At 38.4% G+C, this 16,955-nt stretch overlaps 1 long non-coding RNA gene across 1 annotated transcript in view; it reads right to left on the bottom strand.

Moving 5' to 3' along the window:
* The window catches only part of LOC147577310 (uncharacterized), a 139,403-nt gene that overhangs the window by 94,756 nt on the left and 27,692 nt on the right, over positions 1-16,955 (bottom strand). The gene's annotated exons all lie outside the window — the stretch shown is intronic.

Genomic DNA, 16,955 nt, shown 5'->3' with positions numbered 1-16,955 from the left:
TTTCCAGCAAAGCCAAGCTTGCTTGTTGCTCTATGTGTGTGTTTGTCTTTGGAAAACACATGCGCACGCACACACACACACACACAAATAAAACCAAGACATGATAACCTTTGGAAGAAAGGAATCAGAGGGTATTAATGTGGAGCACTTACTGGGCAGGGACCTGAGCTTGGTTTCAGGAAATCCCAGTCACGTCGCCAAGGGGGTCATAAAAAATGAATGGCCCCAGAGCACCACTGTGACAGACTGTTTCAGCGAGTGGTAATGGGCCATCTCTAGGATGAAAGGCCATGTATTTATAACTGTGCAGGCTACCAGGTATCACACCATTTATTATGCCTGCCTGATTTAAGGGAGATGCCTTTTACCAGGATGACATGAGAGCAAATTATTTCCAGGAATATCACAGCTCTCTCCCCCCACCCCTCATCTACCTCTCCATCTTGCCCACCCCCATCCCAGCCATAGAAACACTTGCTTATATTCATACAAGCATGAGCACATTCTCTGAAATTTTCCTGTTAGAGAACATTTCATACTCAGAGATAACTTCTCCAAAACTTCTCACTGCAATTTACTTTGGGATGGGAAAGTTAGAATGTGGGAGCCTGACCTAGGGAAGTCTTAAATAAGGAGGAAGGGCACAGAGTCACTCTACTACCTTTCTTCCATGAAATATTTGACTGGAGCCCGAAAGCCAAGACAACTGTTGGGCTGATTTGTAAAGTGAGTTACATTTTCACTTGACATGGACTCCATCTTCACAGAGAAGGTTGGCATTTTGAGTGGCATTTTGTTTCTTGGCCACTGACAGTGGTCAGTCATCAATCAAATGTGCAAAATTACTCAACCTCTGTGTACTATTTCTGATGAGAATTTAACCAACTGCAAAAAATTTTAAGTTATTGTCCAGCATTAATATTTTATATTTTCTTGAATACTTGATGAAAGTCTAATAAGACAGAACATAATAAACAAAATATTCCACCAACACATCCAGTATTCTGGTAAAAATAATTAATCTCAGGGAACTTGATGTAGCTAACTCAGATAATAGCAATGTCAAGGATTGTGTTTTGAAAAAAATGAGATTTAAATCTAACAGAAGAGTCATCATAAGATAAGCGTTTATAATATATGATTTATGTCCCTTAAAGTGTTAAATGAAAAAATAAACTTTATATTTCATATTAGTCTGTTGGGGAGAAGATAGATATAACATACTTGGATTTTAACCAAGTTAATTCAGCTGTGGCCTTAATATAACTCAAATACACCAGTGATTATAATAAGGTTTCTACAAAAGTGTTTTCATGGTCTGTATCACAGGCTCCTTTAAAGAGTTGGTACAGTTATCCCGACGAAAGTTTCCAGAGAGTATCATAACACAACCTTTGGATTGTGAGACCTTTGGATTAGTAAATGTGAGTGTGTATGTACGTGTGTGTATTTAATCTATGCAAATCATGCCCTGATTCTGGCCCCCAAGAGCTCAGATGTTTGTGAGAAGTTAGAGATTATTTACAGAGAGCATTTTTTGAATAATTTTGTCATTGAAATGTGACACAAATCTTCCAAAATGGTAATTCTCTCTAGCAAGCTAATCCTTCAAGAGGTTTTTATGTCTCCAAGAAAGCTGTGTGTAATCAAAAGACTCTACAAAATACATGTGGGTTTGAGTCACTCTCTAGAATTCCATTTAACTATTGCCAGCTCCAGGAACAGCCACAATTTCCTTGTCTCTTGTGCACATCAGATAAAGAATTCAGAAAGAATTGGCAGTTGGCAGGTGAGTAGCTGAAAGAGGAAGGAAAAAAGCTTTACTGGTGTTTCCCAATTAATTTTCTTTTCAAGTGAAAGTCTGAAAAGAAAAAATAAGAAAACTGGAAATGACCTAAAAACTCTGGTGTGATAAGATAAACTTTGGCCTGACCATCACCCTGTGACTTAATGCATAGTCTGAGAATGAGAAAATTGACTGAAAAAACAAACAAAAAAACCAAAAGCCAAAAAAGAGACAAACCATGGACTGTATTTCCAACAATTATTTTTTTTAATTATACTGAAACTTAAAAGTGAGAAATAGAAGGAATTTGGTCTTGAAAAAAAAAAAAGTCTGTGGGAAAATTAGTGAGAGGAAAAGCAAATAGAAACAAATATTTAGTTAAGAACCTTAACTTAAAATTCCATTTTTAAAAATTGTACTAACGCCAAAACCTTAACGAAAGAGACTTTTTTTTTTCAAATAGAGCAAAGACACCTGTTAATATCAAGGAATCCATTATATTTTATACTTCAATTATCTTTTGAAAATAATGAAGAAATGAGTCAATGGTATTTGTCAGAATGACCCTAGGTGCATAACTTAAGACATGTGTTCTGGCACATGACAGTTTACTGTATGTCAAGCTCCCTTTTCCTTAGTGAGGAACAAAGAGGTGGCAGTCTTAGTTTCAGGCAAAGGCAGGGAGTTTTTGTTCCATTCAGCCAAATATCTCTGTGAACCCTGAGACTGATCCCTCAGGATCATGTACTCCTGATTCTGAAAATCAGTATAACTTGCCAGTTCAAATATCTCCCACGTTCTAAACATTTCAGATGCTAAAGTTTTCTGAGGGGCAGAGGCTATAACCTGGTGACAAAGTTTATTTCATCTTGGGCATTCACCCCTCTCTTCAAAAACATCATGAGCTCAGCTTTGACAAAGTAGTCTGTTTAGATTCCAAACCCCTCTCCAGCTACATCCATGAAGACATGGAAAGGGCTTGCCATAGTTCTGTTCCATAAGTATTGTGCCATGGAGAATCTACTCATTACAGCATATTAACTTGTTTATAAGAGGTACAGGAGATCATCTTTGCCTGGGGTTATTAAGAGCTCAGGCCTTGCAGGGGCACCTGGGTGGCTCAGTCAGTTAAGCATCTGACTTTGGCCCAAGTCATGATCTCATGGTTTGTGGGTTCAAGCCCCACGTCGGGCTCTGCGCTGACAGCTCAGAGCCTGGAGCCTTCTTCGGATTCTGTGTCTCCCTCTCTCCCTGCCCCTCCCCTGCTCACGCTCTCTCTCTCTCAAACATGAATAAACATTAAAAAAAAAAAAAAAAAAAAAAACCTCAGAAAGGCAGGCCTGAGTTCAAAGTTTAGATCCACCTCTTACCAATGTGTCATACTGGGCAAGTCTCTTTAAAGTAGGAATAGTAATGATCCTTACTTCAAATAATAATAATGACATTGGGCAAGTCTCTTTAATGTAGGAATAATGATACCAATACCTTGATGTAAGAATTATCTAGGGGTGCCTGGGTGGCTCAGTCAGTTAAGCATCCGACTTCAGCTCAGGTCATGATCTCATGGTTTGTGGGTTCGACCCCCGAGTCGGACTGTGTGCTGACAACTCAGAGCCTGGAGCCTGCTTCAGATTCTGTGTCTCCCTCTCTCTCTGACCCTCCCCCGTTCATGCTCTGTCTCTCTCTGTCTCAAAAATAAATAGACGTTAAAAAAAATTTTTTTAATAAAAAATTTAAAAAAAAGAATTATCTAAAAGGATTATATAAAAAGCAATTTTCACAGTTCCTGGTACAGAAAAAACAAGCCAACAAGTGAGCTATTGTTAGGTATTGATGCAGCCCATTTATCTTTGAGCATTCTAACCCGGGAGAAGTGTAAGGACACAACGGAACATCACACTCTAATGACAGTTTTAGCTATCATTTTATAATTAAAGGAATCAATTAATCAAAAGATCAAGTAAGACAGTGGAAAGATAGGAGACAGAAACTTGGGGTTAGCCTTCTTCAAATGGTACATAAATGTTCATTGACAAGATCATCCTGTTAAAGATTGGAATTGCCCCTTCACAAAAGATTATATAATAGCAATTAGAATTTTAGAGTGAAGACTATCCTCTGGAATAGAAGTGTATTTTTTACCCATTTCTGTATAGCAAATTATCCCAACACATAGAGGCTGAAAATTATGAAACATTTGTTATCCAATAGTTTTTGTGGATCAGGAATCCAGGACCAGCTTCCTGGCTAGTTTTAGCTCAGCATCTCTTATGAGCTATAATCAAGGTTTTGGCTGGGGATGCAGTGATCTCAAGGATTGACTGGGGAGGACCTGCTTCCAACCTTATTCACATGGCAGTTGGCAAACCTCGGAAGGTCCACTTTCAAGTTCACTCCCATGGAACTTGCCACAGGCTGCCTCATGACATGGCAGCTGGATTTTCCCAGATTGAGACATTGAACAGATAGTGGAGAGAGTCTCCCAAACGGAAACCACAACTTTTTATAACCTCAGCTCAGAACTGACATCCTATCACTTCTGCTGTATTCTGCTTGTTAGAAGTGAGTCAATAAACCCAAACACTACTCAGCAGGAAGACACTACACCAGAGTGTGAATCCCAGGAGGCAGGGATCACTGGGAGGCACCCATAGTCCATTCTATGGTTCTCAATGTAAAATGTTCGTCCTGCTCCCAAAGAGTTCAAAATTCTCAATATCTACTCAAACCCCAGAATCTCATCATCTGTATCAGGTCCAAGTATGGATGAGGTCCCTCAAGTATAATTCCTCAAACATAACTTGTCAAGTATATTTCCTTGCCATCTGCAGACCTGGGAAGCAAAAGAGACAAATTATCTGCCCCCCAACCCCTGCAACATGCAATGGTAGGCCTGGCATGGGATAGCCATTATAGACAGTCATGTTCAAAGACCAAGGTAGGAAACACAGGGGAATTACTGGTCCCATGCAATTCTGAAATTCAGCTAAGCAAATTGATGTTGAAAGTCTTTGGTTAGTTCTCCAATCCGAAGTAATTCTTCATGTTTTCCCACTCTGCCCTCTGGGCTCCTGGTTCCACCCTCTTAGCTATCTTAACATTTTCACAAAAAGTAGAAGGTGCTAAAATTCTGAGGATTCAAAGGCCAACTCTCCTCATTCTGTACTGTTTCTGTCCCTCTCAGCCCAAGCTGGTGATGTTTGTGCAGATTCCTCCTTTGAGAACTTTGTGAGTCCCTTATGACGTCTTGGGGTCAAACCCAATAGACAAAAGCCACACCCATAACCTCTTCTGGATAAACCCCTCTCTATCTTGGGCTGCTGCTGAGATGCCTGAAAGACAAGGCCCTGAAAGTTCCTAGAAGTAGTTTGATGGAGAGACCCTCTGTGGTACACTTTAATCTCTTTAGAGGGCCTTCAATCTGACTGAAGTTCATCTGAGGCACCACTTTAGACCTTTTTGAGATTTGAATAAGATATTCTATGGCCGTACTTTGCACTTTATCTTCTTTAACACAGTGTTTTTCTGGCATCGCCCTGGATTAAATCCTTGCTCAGACCTTTTTCCTTTTCTCCTTCCTTCCTTTTTTTTTTTTTTTTTTTTTAATTTTAGCATCATCCTGGACCCCCTGAAGCATCTTAGAGCTTTCAAACCCTCAATTCCCAGCTTTTCTGTTTGTTTATGTAAACCCCTTACCTGAGTTTCTCTCTCCTGCATCTCACATTTTACTTCAAACAAGAAGAAATCAGGTGGTAAGGAAACACTTTGGAAATCTCCTTAGCTTGGACCATTTCTGTACTTTACGCCAGTTTCCAGTAAGATTCTCCTCCTACTCCTTTTAAGTTCTCACTGCCAGCCACCACGTAATTCAAAATTCTACAAAGAGCGTATTCAAGGCACTTAAAACTTTTAGTGATATTCCCCTCAAAAATGTGACAGTGTTTCCAACTTCTGCATACTGCCTCATTCCACTGCCACTCCCACATTTTAGGTTTTGCTATGGCAGCACCTTAGCCCATTTCCAGGTACCAAAGTCTGTGTCAGACAGGGGTTAGAATTCATTCAGTATATAGACATTAAAATGGGTGGGTAGGTAGGTAGGCAGGTAGACAGATTTCAAAAAAGGAAAATAAAAAGGATTAGACCTTATACAATCCTAAGAGATGGTGAATCAGCCTCCACAAGGCTATTGTCTTTAATCTGACACTGAAACTTGAAGTCTAAGGCAACCAGTTGGAAAGGGAAGATTGATTTAAAGTCGGTCAAAGACAAGCTGGAATCACAAACATGATTTGAGCCCATGAAACTACAAAATGTGTGTGTTCTTATTGCCTCTGACTTTGGTGGTGTGAATACACTGATGAAGTGAGGGCTCTTGGTCATACAGATAAAACACACACCTGGTCCAGGAGTCAAGTAAAGCTAAAGGAAAAGCCATACAAGGTGGAGCTGTGGCAGGCCTGGCTGCTGCGTCACATCAATGAGGTGAGCCAGAACATGAGCAACACATGGACTAGCTGTGACATGGCAATTGCTTCATTTCTACCCTCCAAATTCCCCACAAGAACTTCCCTTGTGTCCCATCTTTATGGAAAACATAACAGCGAAGGGAATTTTAAGGAATGTAGTTCAGCCTAGCCAAGTGGATATATTAAAAAGCCACAGTACACTCCTTTAGTAATGTATGTATCTCACACTTTTAAGAAAATTGTGTATATTTCAATAAATGTCAATAAATGTATTGACATTATTGTACAATTGACATTATTGTACAATTGAGATAATGTACAATAAATGTACAATTCAATAAATGTCAGGCACTAAGTGAGGTGCTGGGAACACAAGAATGAACAAAGAAAAAAATCCAGTTTTCTTGGAGTTTGTTCTTTACTTCAGGAGGATGGACAATAAATAAAACATAGAATAAATAAGTAAAATTACATGCTACCTGAAAAGGCAGAAAATGCTATAAAAATCAGGATAAGGGGATTGGGACTGTAGGCTAAGAAAGGAGGTCAGGGGTCTCATTGAGAAGGTGGCATTCATGCAAAGAGTTAGGGAGATGAAGAAGTACACCATGCAGGTATCTAAAGGGAATACCCTTACTGCCTAGAAAATGGTAGATAGTCAACAAATGAATGTATCAAAGACAATACAATGGAACGAATGAATGAATAAAATGGAAACAAACATAATAGGAAGACATAAGCCAATGGATGAGTTTCTGAAAGGAAGAACACTATTTCCCCACAAGCTTTTCACCTACATATCTTACTAACAGATGAGTCATACTGAGGAAATATTTCTGCTTGTTGCAGTTAGGATTTTTTTGGCTGCAACTATCTTGGCCAACTTCAAAATCAAATTCATTGCAGTGATGTGAAGTCACTGATGAAATCAAAGAAACTGATTAGCCAGGCCTAAGGGAAGAAGAAATCAGGACAATTCACACGGTCTACTTAAGAGGATTAATGGATCAGCGAGAACTCTTTTCAGGGTGCCACCAGCAAACTGAATCACTAGCCATGGTCCATTTTTGTGTCAAAATCTTCTGCTCAAGACTCAAATTCTTGCAACAGTGTCTTACTCTTCAAGTTTGGGTCACAGGTCCACTCACAAAAAGGCAGGAAAACTGGACTGACAGTGTCACCAAGATCACGTGAGACAGGGTGGTTAGTTTGTCAAAGGAAAAACATATGTCATTGCCAAATGAAGCAGGAAAGGATATTGGGTGGATAAAAGTAATAGATGCTCACCATCTCTATCAAAACTCTTTGTAACTGGCTGATTGCCTGCTATATGAAAATAATGAGTCAAGAGACTCCTCATGGTGCATGGAATTCCAAAGGTGTCAATGTGATTTAGACCTAAAGACAGCCACGTAGGAAATCGTTCTACTTCTGTCCCCAGTGCTAGGGACATCTTTTATGTCCAGGGTGCCTCATGCTTTACCTAGTTGGCAATCTTACATAGAAACAAGAAGAGGAAGGTAAGGTAAGGAAGAGATGTCTTGAACTAAACAGGATGATTAGAAACACCTATCTCCTATAGACACGGACTAGGAAGATAAATTATCATTCTGAGATCACAGAAAATGCCAAGAGCATTGCAGATAGGACAAACATTCAGACTTTGGGGCTGCTGTGACTGTAGATAAGATTATTTGTTTCTTCTCAGTCTATTTATGTCAATTTCTTCCTGTTCCATTGCTAACATTCCTCTGCCTGTACATTTTAAAAATATTAATTCAGAACATGTATCTTTCCTTTCTTCTCTAAAATGTCTCTGGCTATGTGATATTTTCACACAAAGGAGCTATATTTGGCATTCAAAAATTGCTTTTCTTCCTGCTGGCAAGAAGAATTCACTCACTACCTACTAGTGCAAAACACTTATTTTGCTTAAGAAAAGAAAAAAAGGAGCTTCCTCCAAATGATACAGAAAGAAAATAGATATTAAATTTTAAAGAGGACAAAATGATTCCTCCTCCTTGAACATTTTCCAGAACAATACACTGCTCCTGTCTATTGTTTCAGAGGCTAATAGTTACATAAATGCCTTTCGGGTAGCATTATTTCCATGGTATCATCATCTTAGGCACAAAAGGCGTAGGTAGCGGTATAATGACTCACTTTTTAACCACACCCTGATTTATATCCAGAGCTCCCCAAAGGAGAAAATACTGCATTGTTTGTTTGTTTTTTTCAAATTTCTTTCCTTGTTTCCTTGTTATTTTTCCTTGTTTAAATCTTTATTAAGTTCTGTTCAATGTGTACAAGGGACCCCTATGTCCATACCAGCAATATAAGGACAAAATTAGGCCAAGAATCAAAAGACTGGAATTCCCTTTGGTCTAGCACCTTAGCGGATATGCTGAAACTAATATGTGCCCTAAAGGGGGGGGGGGGGGAAATGGGGACTTTGTAAAAAGGATTTGCCCAATTTGATGCTCAAATAGATATAATAGGGGTTAGACTGAAAGGTCACTTTATTTAATCTCTTCCTTTAAATTCCTGGTCGTATGGCAATTTAGATCTTAACCACTCTTTGTTAGAAAAATCTGTGAACTTAAGTATCTGGTGAAAAATAAACTTGGCTAAATGTCTGTCACTAAATTTAGGCATAGAATGTTACCTCATTTTTACTAGTGTCTTTGCTGGATTTTTTGTGAGACCTGACTTTGGAAATTCTGCAAGCCATCCTAGTTTTTCAAAATTAGTAAGGTACCATTTAGAACACATAAACTCTTGGGCTACTGATTAGTGAACAGCTAGTCTGGAAAATTAAAAATGTCCTCCAGAAAGTGTTATGAGAATAGGGATTTAAAAAAATCTTTTTTCTTCATATGGAGAGGGCCAGACTCAACTAATGAGCAATTGAAAGAGTCAATTATTATCCTATGAGATTAGAGGTCTATAACAGAAAATAAAAAGCAAGCTACTATAAATGGCATCAGAATACAATAAAACAAAATTCTACAGTGAATAGGCAGTCCCCAGTCGCGTGATGCCTTCCACTAACAAGATGAGATGATCTGGAATTACACCAAAACACTGAAGAGATCTTGCCTTGCCTTATATGTCTCCAGGATCTATTTCCTCTTATGATAAAGAATTTGAAGGGTGCCTGGGTGGCTCAGTCAGGTAAGCAACCAACTTTGGCTCAGGTCATGATCTTGTGGTTTGTGAATTCAAGCTCTGCGTGGGGCTCTGTGCTGACAGCTCAGAGCCTGGAGTATGTTTCAGATTCTGTGTCTCCCTCTCTCTGACCCTCCCCCGTTCATGCTCTGTCTCTGCCTGTCTCAAAAATAAATAAACGTTAAAAAAAAAAAGGGGAGAAAAAGTATTCTGTGAGTCTGAAGCTAGAGTCAGGATCCAACGTAACAGTCACCAGAATGAAAAGATTTCAGTGCAAGTTAAAGAAGGTCACTCTTACCAGTAGTGGAATGGGGCTCCTCCTGAAGTGGCCAGGTTGCCCACCAGTGACCATATTTAAAAGACAGAAATACTTGGGGACACCTGGGTGGCTCAGTCAGTTAAGCCTCCAACTCTTGATTTTGGCTCAGGTCATGATCTCACCATCTGTGAGGTTGAGCCCGTGTGGGGCTCTGTGCTGACAGCACAAAGCCTTCTTGGGATTCTCTGTCTCCTTCTATCTCTGCCCCTCCCCTCTCGTGATCTCTTTCTGTCTCTCTTTCTCAAAAATAAATATACGCTAAAAAAGTGCCATTAAGAAAAGAAACAGGAATACTTGGCATTTGTACAAAAGCTTAATAATGATAAAAATTTACATGATAGGGGCGCCTGGGTGGCGCAGTCGGTTAAGCGTCCGACTTCAGCCAGGTCACGATCTTGCGGTCCGTGAGTTCGAGCCCCGCGTCAGGCCCTGGGCTGATGGCACGGAGCCTGGAGCCTGTTTCCGATTCTGTGTCTCCCTCTCTCTCTGCCCCTCCCCCATTCATGCTCTGTCTCTCTCTGTCCCAAAAATAAATAAAAAATGTTGAAAAAAAATTAAAAAAAAAAAAAATTTACATGATAAACGTTGAAAGAATTCTGGGCCACCCTCATGACTTACTGAGCAGGTACCCCAAAGTAGATCTTGACTGATGGTTGTCTTAAAAAAGTGGTGCAGGGACTTGCCTACTCAGTCCACCTGTCTGTCTGTCTGTCCATCTATCATCCCTCTGTTCATCCGTCCATCCATTTCACATGAATGTTCTCTGTCACCTTTTTTTTGAGGAATGCTATGCTCATGATGCCCTGACACCCCTTTCCCCCTGTGTTCTCCCTTCTCTCCTACCTCTCAGACACAATTGTCCTAATCTAGGACCTTCCTCTTCAGGCACTATAAAAAGTGTAGAAACTGCGGCATAACCTCTTACTCTGACTTTTTTTTTCTCTACATGAGACAAACTCCTTAGAATTCAGGGGAGTCAAGTTTTTCCTCCCTTGTCAGTGGCATTTATTATTTTATTTTTATAATACCATGTAAAGAAGGCAACATTAAAGTTAGTAGCCCCATTTTGTACATAAGCAAACTGAGGCCCAATGAAGTTCTGTTACTGGTCTAAGATCACATACATAAAATGACAGAACCATCACCTGAACTAGGTGGCTCCAGGCTTGGTGCTCTTTCCACCACAAGTGAGACAAGTAGGTATTGGATTTAATACAGAGATATACAGGATACTATACAGGACATAGGATTTAAATGAGGAATTCTTTCTTTAGGCTAGAGGCTTCTTTGTACTTCATGTATATGATTCAATTTTCTAAATGTTATTTATCTATTGATAAAATATGAGGATCTATAAATGTTCCTAATACCAATCTCTTTTTATAGGGTACATTGCAGCAGTTATAAACTCAGGGTACTATTATTTAAATTAGTTAAGATGCTTTAAGATTATATAAAGAGGCTAATTTTATTTCACTATTATTGCTATTGTATCATTTTAACACAGGTTAATTTAAGAAAAGAAAGTAATTTCAAAGGCAGTCAGCCACAATGGTATAGACAAACCTCTGCCAGCTGGCTGTAAAGCTCTGAAAATTAATGAAATCATCACCCCTTAAAATTTTCTCTACAGTTGCATTGTCAGGAACTTATTCTTTCTACATTTAGCTGCTGGCAAACAGTCACTCTTAAATCTAATACAATTTAGTAATATTTTCCATACATATTAGGGTGTGTCTTTTTACTCGGTGAAATTGTAATCTAAACAGTGGCATAAATGAATCAAGATGAGTCGTACTGGGGAGTTGGAAAGGCAGCTCCGAGGAATAGCCTCTAAATGCCTACTATAGATAGTTTGGCCTGGGTTGGAAGAAAATCAGGTCTTATATTCAGCCCTTATATTCATACCGCAAGTCTTTGGGTATCCAAGTAGGATGATGATGATAAATGTCACAGAAAGCCAGGCAGAAGGAGGCCGCATAGATCATCAGTCTTCAGTAGGATCTTGCTGAAGGCCAACTTTTGGTGAATAAAATAGTTATGATCGCCATAAGTTTAGGGGCATAAACTGTGTTAAATTTGCATAAAATTTACATAAACCTACCTAAATGATTCCAGCTGCCACAAAAAAATATGTGGGCATCTTCTTACATTATCTTAAACCTCATATACCTTAAAAACAAGAGAAGGGCTTAGGAGAACTTGCTTGTAAGTTTCTCTGAAGAACACTATAACAAAGTTTGATAGGAAGAGCTTGATTAAATAATTGAGGAAAGGGAATCTGCTTAATTCAAGTAAATCCATTTTTAAAAAAAATCCTCACTGTTGCAATATGTATAAAATAAGCCCGATTTTCCCCCTTCCTTTTATCAGTTCAGTGTATGGTATGGAATATGATTTAGAGATACTGGCTCATTTAGGGGAAAGCACAAATGGGCTCTGAATCCTAGGTGTGATATCTGCTAGCCATGGGATACAAGGCAAATACTTGAAAATCTTTCATTTTCCATTTTCTCAGTTGCAGGATGCAACGATGGAGGTTCTCCAACCTGACCTAGTAGAGATCACCTGAGGGCTTTGATAACTACAATCCCAAGACCTACTCTGAGAGATCCAAAGGTGAGGATGAGGAAAGGATCCAGAAATCCATATTTAAGATCAGCACTAGAGACGATTCCAGGACAGTTCATCAAAGCTAGGAATTTGTGGACCAGAAGAAATCTACAAGTCTGACAACTCTAAAAGTTTGTGTCTGCTTAACTCTTTTGATGTTTAAGCATCTTGAAACTATAACCTCACCAGAGATTAAGTACCTGAGGAATTTGAGGTCTTAAAATTAGCACCAGATCAAGATTCAAGGGTGGGAATCCTGAAGTCTTTCACTCCCTGGATGCATGACATTTGCATTTCCTTGTAAGTGTTCATGGCTATGAAGTGAAGACTAATTCCTTCAGAAGGTCTCTAAGGTCTCTACAAAGAACTTTATATGAATCTAAGTTATGACTCAGATACATTTGGAAAGTTGGTGAGGAAAACATGTTTCCTTTTGAAATGCCTCCTCTTAAAAGATATTTCACAGAGACAAGCTCTGTTTAATTGACTGGGACCTCACGGATGGAAGCTTCGAATCTGATTCAAACCTAATTATAACCCTTCTCTACTGAGAACTTTACAAACTGTCTCCCATTTCTATTTTCAGATAGAAATGAGACAAAAAAAAAAAAAGGAAGAAAAAGGAAAGAAGTGTGTTTAAATGTTTTTGCTCAAAAAGCTAATTATTATGTAACATCTCTATTCAAGCTCTCATTCCACATCACGCAAAATATTTGCAATAAAGCATAAATCTGGATTAACTTTCTCTGCTTTGAGGCTTGCAGAAAGAACTGTCTGCAGGATATATGAAGCCTGCATAAATCTGTGTGCAGTCAGTGGTCAGTATTCTAGAGGCAGTAGAAAAATAGGTTTTCTGATAAGGCATCAGTTTTGCAATGAACACGATGAAATATGTCACTTTCAAGTTGAGTCCATTTTTGAAATTCCAGGCAAAGCCATCACAGCCCCTGTCATGGAGGCTGGATAATTGGGATTCGTTGCACAACCTACATTCTCTAAAAGATGATTGACATCCCTGCCGTTTGTGCTGTGTGAAACTGGCCACATTGTCAAAACCTGGACAAACACGATCTTCTCGAATTGAGATTTAGTTAAATACAAAGATGTGGAGAGGTGTTTTCATACATTTTTTTCATACATTTTTAATAAATGTTTTTTAAAGTTATGATTAGAATAAAATAATTTGTCTAGAAAGTTGTACTGACCAATATATGGTAGCTGCTAGCCACATATGGCTATTGACACTTGAAATGTGGTTAATTCAAATGGAGGTGTGCTAGAAATTTAAGTATTCCCAGACTTCTAAGAGTCAATTTTTTAAAAAGAATACAAAGTATTTCATTAAAATATTTTATGTAGATTACATGTTGAAGCAGTAATATTTTGAATATATAGGCTAAATAACATAATTAGTAAAGTTAATCTCACTCTCTACTTTTTTAATATGATTACCAGAAAATTTATATATATATATATATACGTATACGTTATATATATACGTTATATATATATATATATATATATATATACGTATACGTATATATACGTATATATATATGTATATATATATATATGTGTGTGTGTGTATTACATTATATTTCTATTAGGTAGCATTGTTCTCAACAGAAGATTGAACAGGTGTGTCTTCTCAGACAGGTTTATTGATATTATTTGAAGCTCACTTTAGCATGTATTTGGACCTACAGTACATGAGTTCAAGATAGTAATGTTTCTCCACACCAATTTATTTGATACTAGACCCATATTGTTGCCTCTGAAATATAAAACTATAATTTCAGAATAATTTTATGTGTCTAAAAGGACTTTGATATATTACACAGTGACTTAGAGTCTTAGAACTTCTAGATACCCCCAAAATCATTTAGCTCAATCCCATTTAGTTCAATTCCTTTTTAGAGGAGGACATTAAGAACCAGAGTTCAAGTGATCTCCTTAATATTACTTAGGAGCAAAGCCAGAATTGGAACCCAGATATCTGACTCACAAACCACACTATTTCTATTTTACCAATGCAATTTAAATTTGACTATGTTTCAAAGTGAGAATGAAATCATTCCTTGCTTCTCCCCCCATAATAAGTAGCCTTATTTTTTTGCAAAATAACTTCAATTCAAAAGCTATGTGGTTTTTTTGAAATTGCCATAATTAAGGCTATATTTGTTAAAACAATACGGTTGGTTAAAGTAAATTAATAATATCTTATTATTGGTCTCATTACCCAACAACTATAATTTGGCCTAAAAGAATCCTGTGATATAAAATAATGAAAACATAAAACTTACAAAATCACCAAGAAAGCAATCAGTACCTAAAATATGATATGTCTACCTACAAGTAGTAGCACTAGGAGAAAGAAACCAGCATGGTTCAAAAAGAACCATAAAGCTCTAGGGCAGAGACGGACCCCAGGCACTGGGTCTGGCAGGGGGATTTTCTGCTAGGAAACTAAAGACAATACCCATGGAGGAATCAAGTTAGCTAAACAGGGGGAAGGAAGGCACTGACAAAACTTGCAAGAGATATTAAAACAGAACAGAACATGGGGCGCCTGGGTGGCGCAGTCGGTTAAGCGTCCGACTTCAGCCAGGTCACGATCTCGCGGTCCGTGAGTTCGAGCCCCGTGTCGGGCTCTGGGCTGATGGCTCAGAGCCTGGAGCCTGCTTCCCATTCTGTGTCTCCCTCTCTCTCTGCCCCTCCCCCGTTCATGCTCTGTCTCTCTCTGTCCCAAAAATAAATAAATGTTGAAAAAAAAATTTTTTTTAATAATAAAAAAAAAAAAAACAGAACAAAACAAAAACAAAAACAAACATTAATTTAAAATATTTGAGGGGCGCCTGGGTGGCGCAGTCGGTTAAGCGTCCGACTTCAGCCAGGTCACGATCTCGCGGTCCATGAGTTCGAGCCCCGCGTCAGGCTCTGGGCTGATCGCACGGAGCCTGGAGCCTGTTTCCGATTCTGTGTCTCCCTCTCTCTCTACCCCTCCCCCGTTCATGCTCTGTCTCTCTCTGTCCCAAAAATAAAATAAAAACGTTGAAGAAAAAAAAAAAAAAATATTTGAGAGGCGCCTGGGTGGCTCAGTTGGTTAAGCCTCCAACTTCGGCTCATGTCATGATCTCAGGGTCCGTGAGTTCAAGCTCCGCGTAGGGCTCTGTGCTGTCAGTTCAGAGCCTGGAGCCTCCTTCCGAGTCTGTGTCTCCCTCTCTTTCTCACACTCTGTCTCCTCCTCTACTCACACTCTGTCTCTATCAAAAAATGAATAAACGTTAAAAAAAAATTTTAAATATTTGACACAAAGGAAGGGTAAAGGAAAAATGTTGCTTCTTTATTAGGGAAAAAAAACTATTCCTTGCCTGAGGCTCTTGAGATATTGTCTTGGGCTATTTGGTAAGTATTTAATCTCTTTAGGGCCAAGTCCATTGAGGCCCTAAACCAGTCACTCTCCTGTAAAGTGAAGAATCCAGTGAAACCTTTTACTTTTTTCATTACAAAAAAAAATTAAAAATAAAATAAGTAATTAATTGATATTCCATTTGTGGGGGTTGGGAGGGAAGGGGAACTAAAGTAGTCTTTTTGAAGTCAATTAAAAGATAATCTCAGGGGCACCTGGGTGGCTCAGTTGGTTAAACATCGACTCTTGATTTTGGCTTAGGTGGTAACCTCACAGTTCATGAGTTCGAGCCCCATGTCAGGCTCTGTGCTGACACTGTGGAGACTGCTTGGGACTCTCTCTTTGCCTCTTACCTGCTCACACTTTCTCTCTTTCTCACAAATAAATAAATATTAAAAAAATAAAAGTCTCAAGATTAAAGGAAACTAGTCCTTCTAAATACTGTTTTGACTGAAGTAACCAGATTTTTTTTTTTTTGGTCAAATTCCATGAAATACAGTGCATAAAATATCTGTCACAGTACCTGTGCATGCTAGATACCGATTAAATGTTCATATCTGAATCAAAGTGATTGTTCATGTAAATTTAAGGTTAGGATGACAGAGAACTGGAAGGAATCAAGCATTTATCTTTTTATTTTTATATTCTGATTGTATTCTATTTTGATATTCCAACTGCAATGAATTTTCATTATATGCAGCCTAGAAATTATAAAAATATAATATTAAAGTATAAAGTATGTAATAAAAATCCTTTTCTTCTTTTATTTTCTCCAACATTTTTTTTTTTTTATATCACAGTGTCTTTCCCCTTCACATTTGATTTTTTTCTCAAACAGTATTTTATGCTACCCCAGTCTTTCTCTATCTCTATTCTCTTCACTTGGAAACTACTTTGCTGAGTTTGAGAATACTCAGTGCACAGGGCAAGATGAAATCACACAAACATCAGGGAGGCCACCTAGGGAAGACCAGAGAGTGTGGTGGGATCACCAACACATTAACTTTAAAATTCACCGTTGTTATTGTATTTAGAAATGTTCTGACTCAGGGGAACCAACTCTCACTAATTAATTCATTAAAATCCAGCAAGTCAATTACCAATCTACAGAGAAAAAGATCTACCAAGGAAACAAGAAAGTTTACATCAGTCAGACATTCTTCTCCTATAAGACATATGCAGGGGAAGCTA

The sequence above is a fragment of the Puma concolor genome, chromosome C2, assembly GCF_028749965.1.
Source record: "Puma concolor isolate L17-30 chromosome C2, mPumCon1.1.hap2, whole genome shotgun sequence".
Taxonomy (NCBI): Eukaryota; Metazoa; Chordata; class Mammalia; order Carnivora; family Felidae; genus Puma; species Puma concolor.
This window is presented reverse-complemented; position numbering and strand designations above follow the sequence as displayed.